The sequence below is a fragment of the Mus caroli genome, chromosome 10 (genome assembly GCF_900094665.2).
Source record: "Mus caroli chromosome 10, CAROLI_EIJ_v1.1, whole genome shotgun sequence".
Lineage (NCBI taxonomy): Eukaryota > Metazoa > Chordata > Mammalia > Rodentia > Muridae > Mus > Mus caroli.
In genome coordinates this window covers 63471928-63488001 of record NC_034579.1, presented here as the reverse complement: position 1 = coordinate 63488001, position 16074 = coordinate 63471928, and the positions used below count along the sequence as shown (strand labels likewise).

General features: G+C 44.7%; 1 pseudogene; it reads right to left on the bottom strand.

The window, feature by feature from the left end:
* Positions 1-3184: 3184 nt before the first annotated feature.
* LOC110302699 lies at positions 3185-6434 on the bottom strand (annotated as a pseudogene).
* Positions 6435-16074: the final 9640 nt, after the last annotated feature.

Genomic DNA, 16074 nt, shown 5'->3' with positions numbered 1-16074 from the left:
TTTGTAGCCCAGGCTGGCCTCGAACTCAGAAATCCGCCTGCCTCTGCCTCCCGAGTGCTGGGATTAAAGGCATGCGCCACCACGCCCGGCACTTAAGTTGCTTTCTGAGTTGAAGATGATGGTGTTGAACCCGTTCAGGAAGCGTTCGCAAACTCCAAAAGACTGTCAAGGACCTGGTTCCGATGGTCTTTATTCAAACTCGAACTTGGGCTCACCACCGTCACTGACACAGCAGGATGGGAGGGTGAAGCCCAGAGCATAGTTTCAAGCATTTATAGAGGCAAGCAAACAAGCAAGGGGGTTTCCAGCTTGGCACACATCTGATTGGAGGGGAGCTATTATGGGATTTGTTGCCCTTTAAAATGATTGGCTGGTGCTGGGAGCTGAACCATAAATTTAAGTCCTGCTTTCCTCCTGATTGGTGGTTAATAGGGAGTGACCTGGAAACTAGTGCTAGGTGCAGGTTTATTGGTTAACTCGAGTTCAACCAATAAGATGGAGCCTGAACCCAAGATGGAGTTGGTCTGTTCTCTCAGTGGTATATGCCTGTATTTTTAGTATTCTGGAGTCTGACATCACTTAAATTGGTCAAGACTGGGATAATATAAACTAATATGTGACTTCAGATAGAAAGTTTCATTTTTGTTCTTTTGTTTTTGAGTTTTGCCGGATCAGGATTCAGTGTGTTGCTCAGGCTGACCTCAAACTCCTGGCAGCCTTGCCAGGTACTGGCATCTCAAACGTGAACCACTGCATTGGACTTTGATACAAGTCGATCTGAGGCAACTCACAGGAGGGTCTTTATTCTATTCCAGCTAGCTTCCCCCCAACCATGCACCACCGTCATGTAGGACGGTTTTGGTGGTGGTGGTGAGCCCCGAATGAGCAATGAACGGAATTCCGGTCCTGTGTACGAGCAGCAAGCACCTTTAACTATTGAGCCATCCCTCTGGCCTCCAGACATCTTTAAAAAAAAAAAAATTATAGCTTAAGAGGTGTTTGATCAAGAATTTTAAGATGAAAGATTGAATTCACCACTATGTCTTTTGAGTGGAATATGAAATGCATATTAAGTGGTTGTATTTACTCTCTGTTCTTCTATGATGTTAATGATTTCTTACAAAAGGCCATGGTCACTTTTTTTTGTTTTGTTTTTTGTTTTTTGTTTTTTTTTAGACAGGGTTTCTCAGTATAGCCCTGGCTCTCCTGGAACTCACTCTGTAGACCAGGCTGGCCTCGAACTCAGAAATTCACCTGCCTCTGCCTCCCAAGTGCTGGGATTAAAGGCGTGCGCCACCATGCTCAGCCTGTGGTCACTTCTTAGTCCAATTTAAGTTATACCTGGACAGAAACAGAACATTTCCTGTTCTACTACTTCAAAATCAGAAAGAATCGTCTGTGTTTGTTAAAGAAAGTTTGCAGAGAAGTATAAAGAAAAAAAAAAAAAAAAAAGAAAGAAGAGTAATTCTACCACCAAACTTGTTGATTGATATTTTATAGCAGAATCAATGACTACTATATAATAAATGTGTCTCAATAAAACACAAAATGATACACTTTCATCTATATATTAGAAAAGTGAGAGTTTGCTAGATTTCCATAGGTGCCTGTAGCTCTGAGTTCATTGGTGGCAGCAATGGGGCATGCTGATGTAATTTAATTTAACCAATTTTTAATTTCCTCTGTTAAGTATATTAATGTTTTATTCTTAATTATATATGCACACTATGTATTTATAGTTTAAGAAATGTTTGTGTTTTAATTATGTGCGGGTATCTCTGTGTGGGTATGTGAATGTGAGCACAATATTCTGAAGGCCAGGAGAGGGCGTGGCTGAAGGCCAGGAGAGGGCGTGGCTGAAGGCCAGGAGAGGGCGTGGCTGAAGGCCAGGAGAGGGCGTGGCNCTGAAGGCCAGGAGAGGGCGTGGCTGAAGGCCAGGAGAGGGCGTGGCTGAAGGCCAGGAGAGGGCGTGGCTGAAGGCCAGGAGAGGGCGTGGCCCTTCTGGGGCTGGAGTTATAGGTCTTTGTGAGCCACTGGATGCTGGGACTTGAACTCAGGTCCTCTTCAAGAGCAGCCTTTGCTCTGCTCTTAACTGCTAAGCTGCCTCTCCAGCCCTTGCATTTGGAATTTTTGAAACGGGATCTCATGCTGAAGTCCAGGACGGCCTAGCACTCAAAAAATAATTCCAATGCTGAGATGATAGGTGTAAGTCTCCAGCCTGGCTTTCTGTTTTATTTTTTTAAGAGTAGAGTAGACGCTTTGTTAGGAATGACGTCACATCATTGTTCTTGAATAATCATGCACTACTTAATAACAGCAATTTCTCGCACTTGCGGGTAGTTTTGCTCTCTTGTGTGTTCCTTTGAGGGGAGCTGTAATAGTCTCATCTGTGATGGAGAGTTTGGGGAAGGGAATTATTTTGTGGATTTTATTATTGTTTTTAAGGCTTTCATTCCATAACCCAGGCTAGGCTTGAAATTATGATCTTTCTGCTTCAGCTCCGTAGAGTCCGGGGATTACTGGTTTGAGTAGCCACACCTGTCTGAGAATTACATCTTAGCTGTGGTTTTCCTGTGGGCTAACAATGACTTTATATATCCAGCCATCCATTCATCCTTAAATAGTCACCATTGATGACCCAGCACACCCCTTGGGGCTGCTCTGCTAGCTTTAACAGAAACAAGATAAATAAAACATTTTATTCCATCCCACAGCTTTCTTTGTCTGGTTACCCTGGCAACAGACTTGAAGTCTGCACTGTCAGATAACACAAAGTCCACACTTGCAACCTGGACAGGACCTGGAGATAGCTCAGCGAAAGGTGTTGCCTGAGTGTAAGCTACCCAAGAGGTTTCCATTATTCCTTGAAACCAGTCATTTCTCCACAAACACATTTTCCACCCCAGAAAGCTGAGGCTCCAGGGCTTAAATGAGTAGCATCCGGCAAGGGGTATGAAAGACAATCTAAATGTTATAAGAAGTGTCACACTTTCATTAACTTTTATGTATAGATTTAATCTCTCTCTTATTAGGGTTATGTTTAAATCACGCTAGGACTATTGGCAGCACAGTGTAAACGTATCTGTCTTATGAATGAACACACATGTTGAGTGTCGTGGAGCACTCAGTGTTTACCAATCCTGCCCTGTATCTTTGCTGAGCCATACAGAGCCCTGCGGCAGGCTTACCGGGCCAGCTTTCCAAAGCCAATGAGGTCTGTTTGGATCTGATGTCTGAGAAGAGACTTAATTGCTCATGATTTATGATGATAACATTTGAGGCAGGTGAGGGGACCCTGCCATGTCGGCCTGACACAGCCTGTTGAGGGTTGGCTAACTTCTGCAAGGCATGATGGGAAATACCTCACACAATGGGAGTGTTCTCTCCCCCCCACCCCCCTTTTTTTCTGTAGTCATAGCACTGGGCCATAAAAAGACAGCTTAGTGACTGACTGCAGATAGTTATTCAGGGACCAAGATGGCTGGCGATGCTTGTGGCTTCCGCAACTGGTCCAGGCTCTAACCAGAAGGTAGCTGAAATCTCGGTGAGGTGGCACAGGCCTGTATCCCTAGCAAGGCAGGACCATCATGAATTCCAAGCCAACCTGAGCTACACAGTGAGTTCTGTTTTCAAACAAACGATCTGAAGACAATAACACCCGAAGCTCAGAGAGGAGAAGACAGCTTAAACACGTGGTGGTCAGATCTGTCTGGGTGTCTCACCTTCAGTTCCAGTCAAAGGTGTTGCAAGTAACTTTTGCTACCCTGCCCACAATCCGGGAATGGGCAGCGCTACCAGCTCCAACCCAGCTTCCCTTGAATCCACAGATAAAAGACACGGACACACAGTTGTTCAATTTCAATTTGCCTTTTGACACAATTGCTGGGCGATACTATCTCCCGCCAGGAAAAGCTTGCCCTCATCAATATTCTTATCTCCGCACTTCTCCACCTGCCCTCAGCTTTAGTAGCTCAGTTACATCCTAGCTAAACACTTCCGACTTCCCGCCTGTAGGAATGGTCACAAACAGCTGCTCCGCCCAAAATCTCACAAGGCTGGTCACCTTTTCTCCATCAGAAGCATCAGGAACTCTGTTCTCCTCTCCTTGCCTCCCGGGACCTGGAAGTCCTGCCTATCTGTCCTGCCCAGTGATTGGCCCATGTCGTCTTTGCTGACAGATCAAGAACCAATGGGGAAACAGGACCAGCCATACACAAAGGTTCTGTTGCCAGAATATAACAGGTAACCCTGCTTGTTAGCAGGAAGATGGAAAAGAGGGCTGGCTGCATGCTGGCTGTGGAGAGGGCTTTGGATGCTTTTTTGGTTCATGGGGAAATGACTTTCCAAGCCTCAGTTTGCCTGCTATTGAGAACTGGTTTGTTCCCTTTCTCAGGACATCTGGTTACTATGCCATTTTACCCAAGACAGTAAACCTAACAGTTACATGGCACCTGGCCTGGGGGCTTATTGTTTCTATAGAGTGTCAGTTTCTCACCTCAAGGGTTGATCTATCAGATATCCTGCATATCAGATATTTACATTATGATTCGAAACAGTAGCAGCATTATAGTTATGAAATATCAATGAAATAATTTAATGTTAGGGGGTTACCAAGACATGGGGACTGTATCAAAGGGCCTCAGCGTTAGGAAGACTGAGCTCCAATGTCTTAGAGGTTCCCAGGTGACCTCCAGGTTTCCCCTGGAGGGACCACTGAAGGTGGCCTTTTTGGAACCAGACCCTTGAATGCAGCCTAGGCCTGTGACTGAGTGTCCCCCCACTGTCCTCAGAGGCAGTGTGCATAGGCCTTCCCACTTGATCAGGGGAAATTCGGAGGCTTTTACAAACAGGAATACATCTGCTGAACTGGCTCACTCCCTATCATAAAGACTGCAGAAATTCCTTGGCAGAAAGGATCCTGGCAACCTGCCTCTAAACGGAGGCCAAGAGATGGTCTGGGCCCATGCAGGGAGCCTGGCATCTTTTGGATAAAGTAATACACAGGGCATGACTGTTTCCATTTCCAAACAGCTTAAGCCTGAGTGATGGAGACAGTTGTGTCCTGTGAACCTTCTATTGCAAAACCCTCATGTGATGCCGCCTGCTGTTTATAGCCTTCCATTGTGTGGAGCTCTGGTCCGTGACAGGGCTGCAGTGTCCTGCTCAGGAGCAGACCAAGATGACTTTGTACTTATACCAAGTGTATTTATTCATCAAGTCTTTCAAAACTATTTTTGTTTTATTATCTAAACTATAATAAATTTGGGCATCTACCACACTCTGAAGTTCATTATTTAGTTCTTCATTTACCTGTGTGATGGTTTGTATATCCCTGCTCACCTACCTGTCCACTCCCTCACCTATTCATCTGTCTATTCACACATCTATGTACTAATATACTCCACCATCCATCCATCCACTCGCTCATCCATCCATCTATCCATCTACCCACCCATGCACCCACTCACTCACCCATCCATCTATCCATCTACCCACTCATCCATCCATCTATCCATCTACCCACTCATCCATACGCCTCTCAACCATTCATCCACCCACCCACCCACTCATCCATCCATCTATCCATCTATCCTTCCATCCACCCACCCACTCATCCATCCATCCACCCACCTACCCACCTATCCTATCCATCCATGCATGCATCCATGCATGCATCCATCCATCCAACTTGTAATTAGTGAGTAGCTATCAGAAACTAGAGATATAAAGTTAAGCAAAACCACAGTTAGAGTAGAGGTGAGAATGGGGAGTATTTATTCTTTGACCCTATCCTAGATCAGAAGTTCTAGGCACAATGTGTTTACCTCCCCAAACTCCAAGAAAGGGTCACTCGAAAGCCCAGGTTAAAGGCATGGGAATTTCTAGATCCCGAAACCCTAAGACCAAACATTCCAGAGACTAGGTGTCTAAGGGTTTCTATTGCCTCAAAAAGACACCATGACCATGGCAACTCTGTTTTTTTTTTTCCTTTTCTTTTTTTCCAAAAGGAGCTCTGGCAAAGTTTTATTAAAGGAAAACTTTCTTGTGTACTTCTCACCCGTCTGTTCTGGCATGCTTCTAATATCAGAATCACCTGGGTCAATGATAGCCAGTGTGCATACTCTGTAGTGTTTTCCACACTCGGTGCCCAGTTCAATATTATTGCCACTGTGGTGATGGACCCCAGTTTTAGCCAACATGGCATGGTACTCTATTTCAGATTTCTCAAAGCTGGGCAGCTGTTGGCGAGGATAACCAACTTGGCTTTGCCTTGTCTGATCATCTTCAGAGTCGGTTTGTAGCCCAGCACGTACTTCCCACTTTTCATAACAAGTTGGAGCCTAGAGTTGATCGACACCAGAGACTTTTTCGTCTTTTTTGAGGCCACCATCTTCCTGCCTTAGGTGCGCGACAACCCCCAACCAACACCAGCCGCCAAGATGGCGGAGGATCGAGAAAGGAAGGCGACCATGGCAACTCTTATTAAGCAAAACACTGCATTAGGGCTGGAATAATCCATTATTGTCATGACGGGAATCATGGCAGCATGCAGGCAGACACGGTACTGGAGAAGGAGCTGAGAGTTCTACATCTTGATCTGCAGACAGCAGGAAAGACTACCCACCACACTAGGCATAGCTTGAGCACAGGAGACTTCAAAACCTGACCCCATGGTGATACACTTTCTTCAGCAAGGCCACACCTCCCAATAGTGCCACTCCCTATGGGCCTATGGGGCCATTTTCATTCAAACCACCCCTGTAGGAGGAGGACAAAACCTCATAAAGTTAGTGGTTAGGTCTCCCTGTAGTAGAATTTCAACTCCTAGTTTTTAATTTCGGATGCTTCTGGATGAGCAAGTCAGTCTCTTTTTGGTTTTCCTTGTTTTAAAACGAGGATAAGAATCCTCACACCCAGCAACCGATGTATTACATAGGTTCCGGGTGGTTCAGGCTGCTCTTGGGCCCTTAGGAGGTGAGAGCAAGCAACCACGGGTGGGTCATTTCACACCACTCTTTTTTTTTTTTTTTTTAAATCCTAAAACGAATGCAAATATGTTGTTAACCAGAATATAATTTTTTATCTCTTAAGATTCAAAACAAAACCTCACATGTTGGAGATGGTTGTTTTCAAGGACACTGTCGGAATGTGGTCTAGGAACAAAGTTGTGTGAGGGGAATTTTTAGTGCTTGTGAGAACACTCCAAGAAAACAAGAGTCTTGTGACCTCGTTTTTTTTTTCCCCCCAAAACACAGCCTTATTCTTGGAATGTGTTTTTGCGATGCTCCCAGGAGTAGCGGATAGGAGCAGGTTTACTGCAGATCACTCATTATTGCCCGCTGTTGTTAAATATCCTTTATGTGGGATTAAAAAACATGCTTTTGCCACGTGCAGGTTGTCCTGGTGATTGTCCACAGCCCAAGCTCACGAGAACTTTACTCCTGTGACCTTTTAAACTCTTCGAGTAGAAACAGTCTGAGACTCGGGATACAGTTGGCTACTGCAGCAGACTTTGGTTCACCTCATTCATTGGCTCCATTCTCCCAGGTCCCGCCCTCCTGTAGAGCAGTGACAGACACAAGGTAGAGAGAGGGCTTAGGCCTGGCCTGAGCGTGGTTCCTTTTCCCATCAGTGGGATTCAGCTTGGAACATCAGGGTGGGTCTCGCCACTCTGAGGGAGTTAAAACTGAGGACGGTGTATTTGAAATGCTCGGATACATTTGTTCCCGCTCATTTATGTACCCACCGTTAGCACCCCTTTCTAACGGTTGACTCTGCACATGAGCAGATGTATATATTCAGTGCATTCCCATCTATTACCTGCAATACAGCACGTAAACCCCTGGGTTTTGACAACACGTCCTGGCAATTATTCACATAAACCCACAAGAGTTTCTATTTTTATTTATTATTATTATTGTGTGTGTTTTTTCGAGACAGGGTTTCTCTGTGTAGCCCTAGCTGTCCTGGTTTTTCTGCCTTACAGTGTTCTTTAACACGAGCTCCGTAGATTATCTGCCATTCTGCTGTTAGCCCCTTGGGATGCTTTGTGCCGTTTGCTGTTGCAGATGCTGCTGTATTGAATGACAATGTACGTGTGGCTGTGTGCACTCCTGTGAATCTTCTGCACTATAAATGCCTCTAAGTGGAGCAGCCAGGTTAAAAGCACCTGCAAGCTGGAGAGATGGTTCAGTGGCTAAAGAGGGGGTTTTGTAAAGGGCAATTGTGTGGAGTTTCACTGAGGTTGCCCATGTTCATACACGCTTCCACAACTAGCTGCCAGGAATCCCTCCCAGCTTTCTACCTTCTGTAATAAAGATTACTATTTTCTTAATTAAACAAAATCCCACGCCTTTAATCCCAGCACGTGGGAAGTAGAGACAGGCAGATCCCTGAGTTTGAGGCCAGCCTGGTCTACAGAGTGAGTTTCAGGACAGCCAAGGCTAAGACAGAGAATCCCTGTCTTGAAAAACCAAAAACTGGGGGGCTGGAGAGATGTCTCAGTGGGAAAGAGCACTGACTGTTCTTCCGAAGGTTCTGAGTTCAAATCCCAGCAACTACATGGTGGCTCACAACCATTGTAATGAGATCTGACGCCCTCTTCTGGTGTGTCTGAAGTCAGCTACAGGGCACCAACATATAATAATAAATCTTAAAAAAAACAAAACAAAACAAAAAGCTAAACCAAACAAGTCCGCATCCCCCAAACAAGCAGACATGAGCTCTTGTAAAAGCTGCAGAGAATTTAGGTTAAAAATTAGTTATTTTTATGTGTTCATGAAGGTTTTGCCTGCATGTATGTATGTGCACCTTGGTTCCCAAGGAAGTCAGAAGAGAGCATCAGATTCCTCAGAAATGGACTCAGAGGTGGTTGTGAGCCACCCCATGGGGGCTCGGTACACGGGTCCTTATCAAGAGCAGTAAGTGATTTTAACCATTGAGCCATCTCTTCAACCCCTCTCCCATCTAAGGTTTTAATTTATGCTCAGTTAAGAAAAAAAAAGGGGGGGGGGAGCTGGTGAGATGGCTCAGTGGTTAAGAGCAGTGACTGCTCTTCTGGAGGTCATGAGTTCAAACCCCAGCGACCACATGGTGGATCACAACCATCTGTAATGAGAAAGAAAGAAAGAAAGGAAGAAAGAAAGAAAGAAAGAAAGAAAGAACCTCTGGGCTGGAGCAAGTGGGCGGTGGGTGGAGCAAGGTGGAGAAAGGGAAGGGGAAAAAGAAAAAAAGAGAGAAAAAATGGGAAAAGGTTAGAAAATAGTTACCAATTATAATGACACACAGAACAGTACATGTTAATATGCATATTGTTTCGTGGGCGCAGTTCTGAGTCTATGCATGCTCTTCCACATACGCTTCACTCCTGACACAAATGTATGTGTGTAGACAGCTACACTCTGATGCACATTTGCCGTTACACACTTGGGGTCACGCCGGGTGTGTCATCTGCCACCCTGTCTTCTCGGTATTCCGTTCATTTCTCCATTATATGGCACGAACTGATGCCTCCTAGTTTATAGAACTATCCTTTTAAACTTGGGGGCAATGCAAGCAGGTTTGACGCCTACTGATACCCGCTCAGAAGAGGAGGTGCTCAGTTAATATTTATGCAGTTCCCCTTAAACACTAAGCAAATCAAGTTAGCGCGAGCCAGTGATTGACACCTTCAAGCCCAGGCTAGTGAGAGAAAGCCTATTTGGCCTTCTTGCTTCCCGTCTCCATTTTAAGGGGAAAGGTTTGAAAATTTTCCCAGACTTATTACTGACTTACTTACACAACACTGTTTTTATGAGGAATTCAATAAAAGCAAGCCCAAAGCATAAGTTATGGCCCTTCCTCCGTGCCAGAATGCAGTGAGGTTTATCTTCTCCTACTGGGGCAAAGTTGAATACGTCCCATAAAACCAAACAACCTGAGATCTAGGGTGAATTGAGCCAAATGGTGAATAAAAGGCAAATAAGTAAATCAAGAAATCCTAAGGGGGAAGGACCTGGGCTGGTCGCTCCGGTCCAGCTGAGACGCCGCTCTGCATCTCATCAGTGGCCACAAGATGGCGCTATATCCCCTTTAGTTCCCGACGGTCTTGTAGCTGGCTGGGGGGGTGGGGAACGAACATGAACAGGAAGCCTCAGTTCTGTGCGAAAAGCAACAGTGATCTTTTTTTTTTTTAACCCCCAATTCTGGCATTCAGCCAGACTAATAAAAAGAAATTCTTTTTAAACCAACAGTATGAATTGAAAAAGGCTTTTAAGAAACATCTGCACAGAGAAACCTCTAACTCTAAAGGAGTCCAGCCTCGTATTTATACTGTATAAATTAAAATGGAAAATAAAAGCCCATTTGGGCCAATGTGTGTATTCTCCAGGGCAAGCGAAAAGTACTTGTGAAGTCAGTTCACTTTCCAAATGATGGTATTAAATATAGAGGATATGAGAGCCCAGAACACTCAACACTCAACAGTGTAGGCTTCAAAGTTCAGCCTCCCTAAACAAACAGAGTCAACCAAATTCCCTTCACAGGCTCAGTTTCGAGGGCAGAGGAACTATTCATTTTTAACTTTCGGCTTCTCCTGTTGCTTGCATAACATGGCTTCTGGGCATGCGTAGCACACACAGGCAGCTGTGCCCTCCCTGATTGGGAACGGACACCGTCGTCCCTGTCACCATCTGGAGAACTAAAAGTCTCTACAACATCCAAAAATTGATGTTTCTATTTATACCAAAGGTAAGGAGATGCTTTAGAAAGCCAACCTTCAGCTCGATAGCTTACATCAGTTGCCAACTTGACACACCTGGGCAGATGGACGCTCAGCGGAATAACTGCCTTCATCGTACTGCCTGTAGCCACGTCTGTGGGACATTTTCTCAATTTCTAATTGATGTGAGAGTGGGTCCCAAGACCACTGTGAGTGATGCCACCCGTGAGGAGATAGGTGTAACTAACTGTACAGGAGCCTAGGGACCAAGGCAGTGTTTCTCCCTGGTCACTGCATCAGTTTCTGTGTCCAGGATCCTGCCCTGTGCTCCAGCCTGCCTTGGTGTCCCTCAATGATCGACTGTAGCGCCTGAAGGATGTTATTAAACCCTTTCCTCCCAAGATTCTTTTGGTCATGGCCTATGACACAGCACATAAAAGCAAATAAGGACAATCGGATCAAAGCACTGTCTGTGGATGGTCCAGCTGGCTGACGGCAGTGCGTATCCACAGCTTCTGGAGATTAGCGGCATTCTGTAACGTCTACCCACTGACTTCGGCAATGGCTGGCCCAAATCCTGACCTGGGGAATTTGTCTCCATGTGACTGTGTTGGGTGCTGAGAATACTCTTGGCTGCCATGTTTTCTAGCTTGTGGACCAAGACAGGGAAAAACTGGTTTCTAGGGAGAGATAAGGCCAGAGCGGTAATGACTTTTCCTTGGATGGCAGCCAGGTGTCAGGGCTCAGCTTATCTTGGTGCTCACCATCATCAACTTTTGGATTTAGGAAGAGCCTTCGTCCACTTTGCGAATAATGACGTTGATAGCCACAGTGACATATGAGGAGACTTTTCAGAGGGCACCCTGGAGCACAGCCATTCTGCCCTCTCCTCTCTGCTCCTGTCATTCAACCAGATGCATATGTTGCAGGATGCTTTCTTTGGTCTTTGGAGCCAGCTGTCCTGCTTATTGAGGGATAGTAGAAGTTTTCTGGAAGGTCCTCTAGGAATGCTCTGAAAGACGACTTCTAATATCTGTGCCCAACCCAGGCTACACGAGCGATTTTCAAAATTATTTCCTAAGAACATTGGTCCTCCGGGTGTTAGGGGAAAATAATTCACCTTTCATGCCAGAATTCAAGCTGTCTGAAAGTAGCATTGCCTCATGAGTACTTATGTTTTTTATAAATAGCACTTATTTTCCAAAGTGAAAATTTTGTTTTACATCATTTCAAAAGATTGACCCTGAATGTGTGTGTCTTAGTTAGGGTTTCATTGTTGTGAATAGATGCCATGACTAAGGCAACTCTCATAAAGGACATTTAATTGGGCTGGCTTACAGGTTCAGAGGTTCAGTCCATTCTCATCAAGGTGCAAGCATGGCAGCATCCAGGCAGGCATGGTGCAGGAGGAGCTGCATCTTGATCCAAAGGTAGCCAGAATATATATATATATATATAATATATATTATATATATATAATATATATATATATAATATACACACACATACACACACACATATATATATCCTCAAATTCCCGCCTCCACAATGATACACTTCCTTTAAGAAGGCCACACCTCCTCCAATAAGGCCACACCTTCTAATAACGCCACTCACCGTGGGTCAAGCATATTCAAACCACCACAATGCCAAAGGCACAAGTTCCTGGTTTGGGGTCCTTGACTGTTTAAATATATATAAAAGAAAAATCCATTTTTCCCCCTCTCAGTCACTTAGTTCCCAACAATAACAACTCTGAGACTAATTATTTGTTAGTAAATGCCTACGTCATAAGCTTTGGCTCATTCCCCAACTAGCTCATAACTTATTTAGTCCGTTTAAATTATTTCTACATATACCACATTATTAGTTACCTCTCCTCAGCTTCGTGTGTCTAAGTCTGAGGCGGTCTCTCCTTTATTCTATCCTGAATTCAGTTCCCTGACGCTTACTTACTTCAGTCCCAGCTTCTCCCTCAGCGTCTCTTTTATTCTAACCTGCGTTCAGCTCCTTGTTTTACAGCAGCCCTCTGAGTGTACCCTGGAATCTCTCGCTGCACTGCTCACTATTTCCCAGAATCCTCTCTCTTCCTGCCAAGTGTCCCACCTCCTATTTCCGGTCTCAGCTCATTGGCCATCGGCATCTTTTACTGACAGGTGTAGCTTACTACAGAAAAAGCCCGCCGAGGAGCACTGACCGTGCACCATTTGTTTTTCTCTGCTCTTGACTGTGGATGTAATGTGACCAGCTGCTTCCAGCTCCTTTGGATATGACTCCCTACAGTGATGGATGCTCAGCTGCAGTTGTGAGCCAGAATAAACCCTTTCTCCCTTAAGTTATTTGTTGTTAGGATATTTTGATCACTAAGACAATTTCCTTTTACCTTGACAAATAGTTTTCTATCTTGTGGATGTACCATGTTTTATTTGCTCACTTCTCAGTTGATGGACCTCTGCTTCCTCTTTGGGCTGTTATGAAGAAAGCTATGACGAATACACAGTACAAGTTTTTTTTTTTTTTGTGGACACATATTTCTGTTTTCTCTATGTGTGTATTTAGGTGTAGAACTACTGGGCTAAGCATTGTTTGAAATGATAAGCAGTTTTTTTTTTTAAAGATTTATTACTTATTTTTATGTGAGTACAGTGTCTCTGTCCTCAGACACACCAGAAGAGAGCATCAGGTTCTCATTACAGATGGTTGTGAGCCACCATGTGGTTGCTGGGAATTGAATTTAGGTCCTCTGGAAGAGCAGTCAGTGCTCTTAACCGCTGAGCCATCTCTCCAGCCCCCCTCTTCTGTGTGTTCTTAAACTCTTTCTTTCAGTCCTTTTCAGTCATGGACCTTCAGAAGTATTTCTCTGTGCTAAGTGCAAACTGAGTTCATCTGATGATTGAATAAGCTTATCAATGCACTTCGGTTTTCTTGCTTGGTGACCAGGAAGCAGTACAGTACTCTGAAAAAGTATAGACAAGTTTGGCTACCACTTTCTCTTTCCTAGCATTTAACTGAGTGGATCTGAGTTCTTCCTTATGAAGTTGAATACCAGTGTGGAAAGTAGAAAGGGTATTTATTCCACAGTGTGTGTGTTGAACTTATGGTGCTAGGTATGGTGGAAGACTTGGAGGATGAAAGTTGGAGATAGAGGCTTGTTCTGTGGAACTTGTAGCCTCCTGGAGGGAGCTGAGATACACAGAGATCAGGACTTGGAGACAAAGAGGGTGGGGCAGGCTCGGGAGGGCAAAACCACCATGCCCAGGGGTAGAACAGTGACCAGCCCTTTGGGACTTCCCCTGGATGATTTAATTGGGAAGAAAATAGGTACAATTGAACACTAAGGGACTGTGTTAGTCGGGGTTCTCTAGAGTCACAGAACTTATGGGATGTCTCTCTATATATTCAGGGAATTTATTGGAATGACTTATAGTCTGCAGTCCAACTAACCCAACAATGGGCAGTGGTGAATGGGAAGTCCAAGAATCTAGTAGTTGCTCAGTCCCATGAGGCTAGTTGTTTCAGCTGGTCTTTTGTATAATCCTGGAGAAGCAGGCTCTAACAAATGTGCTGGCAAGTAAGTGCAAGCAGGTGAAGAAGAGGCCACTCCTCTTCCTCCTCCTTCTAATGTCCTCCAGTAGAAGGTTAATCTGAGGTGGCCCAGATTAAAGGGGTGTACCACCATACCAGGATCTGCTTTGGCCCAGGCTAGCCTTGAACTCAAAGATGATCTTGCCTCAGTCTCCTGGGATTAATGGTGTGTACTACTTTGCCTGGGCCTAAGCTTTTCATGGCCACTGTGCCTTAAGATCTCCATGCCAAGATCCAGGTCAGAATCTTCTAGTATCTTCTAGTCTCAAGATTTGAATCACAGGTGTGTCCTCTATTTCTAGATTGTAGTTCCCAGTTGTAGTCAAGTTGACAACCAGGAACAGCCGTCACAGAGGATCAAGATTTAAACCAAACAAAAATGGATAGGATAGGATAGGATAGTCTGCGTTCAAATCTTGATCTTGTATGTCCCACTTACATGTGGGAGGTTCAAGTGAAACTCTTTTTTTTTTTTTTTTTTTTTTTTTTTAGACGGGTTTTTTTTTTATAGCCCTGGCTATCCTGGAACACACTTTGTAGACCAGGCTGGCCTCCTCGAACTCAGAAATCTGCCTGCCTCTGCCTCCCAAGTGCTGGGATTATAGGCGTGCACCACCACCACCTGGCCCTTGGTTTTTCAAGACAGGGTTTCTCTGTGTAGCTCTGGCTGTCCTGGAACTCACTCTGTAGACCAGGCTGGCCTCGAACTCAGAAATTTGCCTGCCTCTGCCTCCCAAGTGCTGGGATTAAAGGCCTGTGCCACCATTGCTCGGCCAGGTGAAACTCTTACCATAGACTTTTCCCATCAGAACAATCGCTCTAGTCCATGGTTACTAGAGATCACTGGATGCTTAGATGTCCAAAGCATTTGGCATTGTCCCTTGCAGAGAAAGCCAGGCTGTTTAAGTATTTTCCCTTTGTGGTTCCCTTTGGCTCAAAAATTCTGTTTTTACAGAACAATGGGTAATGTAGTGGTTTTGGCAAGAGCAGGAAAGGCAAACCCATAACCAGAATAAATATCTACTCCAGTAAGAACAAAACATTGTCCTTTTCAATGTAGTTAACCTGCCACCAGGTTGCTGGCTGGTCACCTCGAGGAATGGTGCNNTATCTGGGGCTCAGTGTTGGTTTCTTCTGTTGGCAGATCTGGCATTCAGCAGCAGCTGTAGCCAGGTCAGCCTTGGTGAGTGGAAGTTCGTGTTGCTGAGCCCAAGCATAACCCCCATCTTGGCCAACATGGCCACTTTGTTCATGTGTCCATTGAGCAATGACAGCATTGGCTGGGGAACATGGTAAAATCACTGGATTCCATGATCGTGAGCCCACTGTCAAACTTCTGTGGCTGGGAAATGAGTTTCTTGGTCAGAAGTGATACTGTGAGGAATACCATGATGATGGATAAGGCATTCTGTCGGTCCACGGATGGTGGTTTGTGTATAAGAGATATACACAAATCAAATGTTCAGAGAGAATAAATCATAAGTTTGTTTTGAAGCAGTTCTTCGGTAGAGATACAATCTTAGTTTATGGGAAACTGGAGTAAGCTTGCACACTAAAGAGATGGATGCACTTGATTGACAGCATAGTCCAATGATATGCTAATCCGATGTCTGCATGATAGGAGAGATGGTAGGGATGTACTAAATGTACAAAATCTCCCAGGGTTCACATGTGGTTCGCTTGAAGATGCAGGAGAGGCAAGATATGTACGTCCATAAAGCTGAGTATCCACAAGAGGCTAGAAAGCTCTTTAATGGAAAAAAAATATTAAGCAGTCTAAATATATAAAC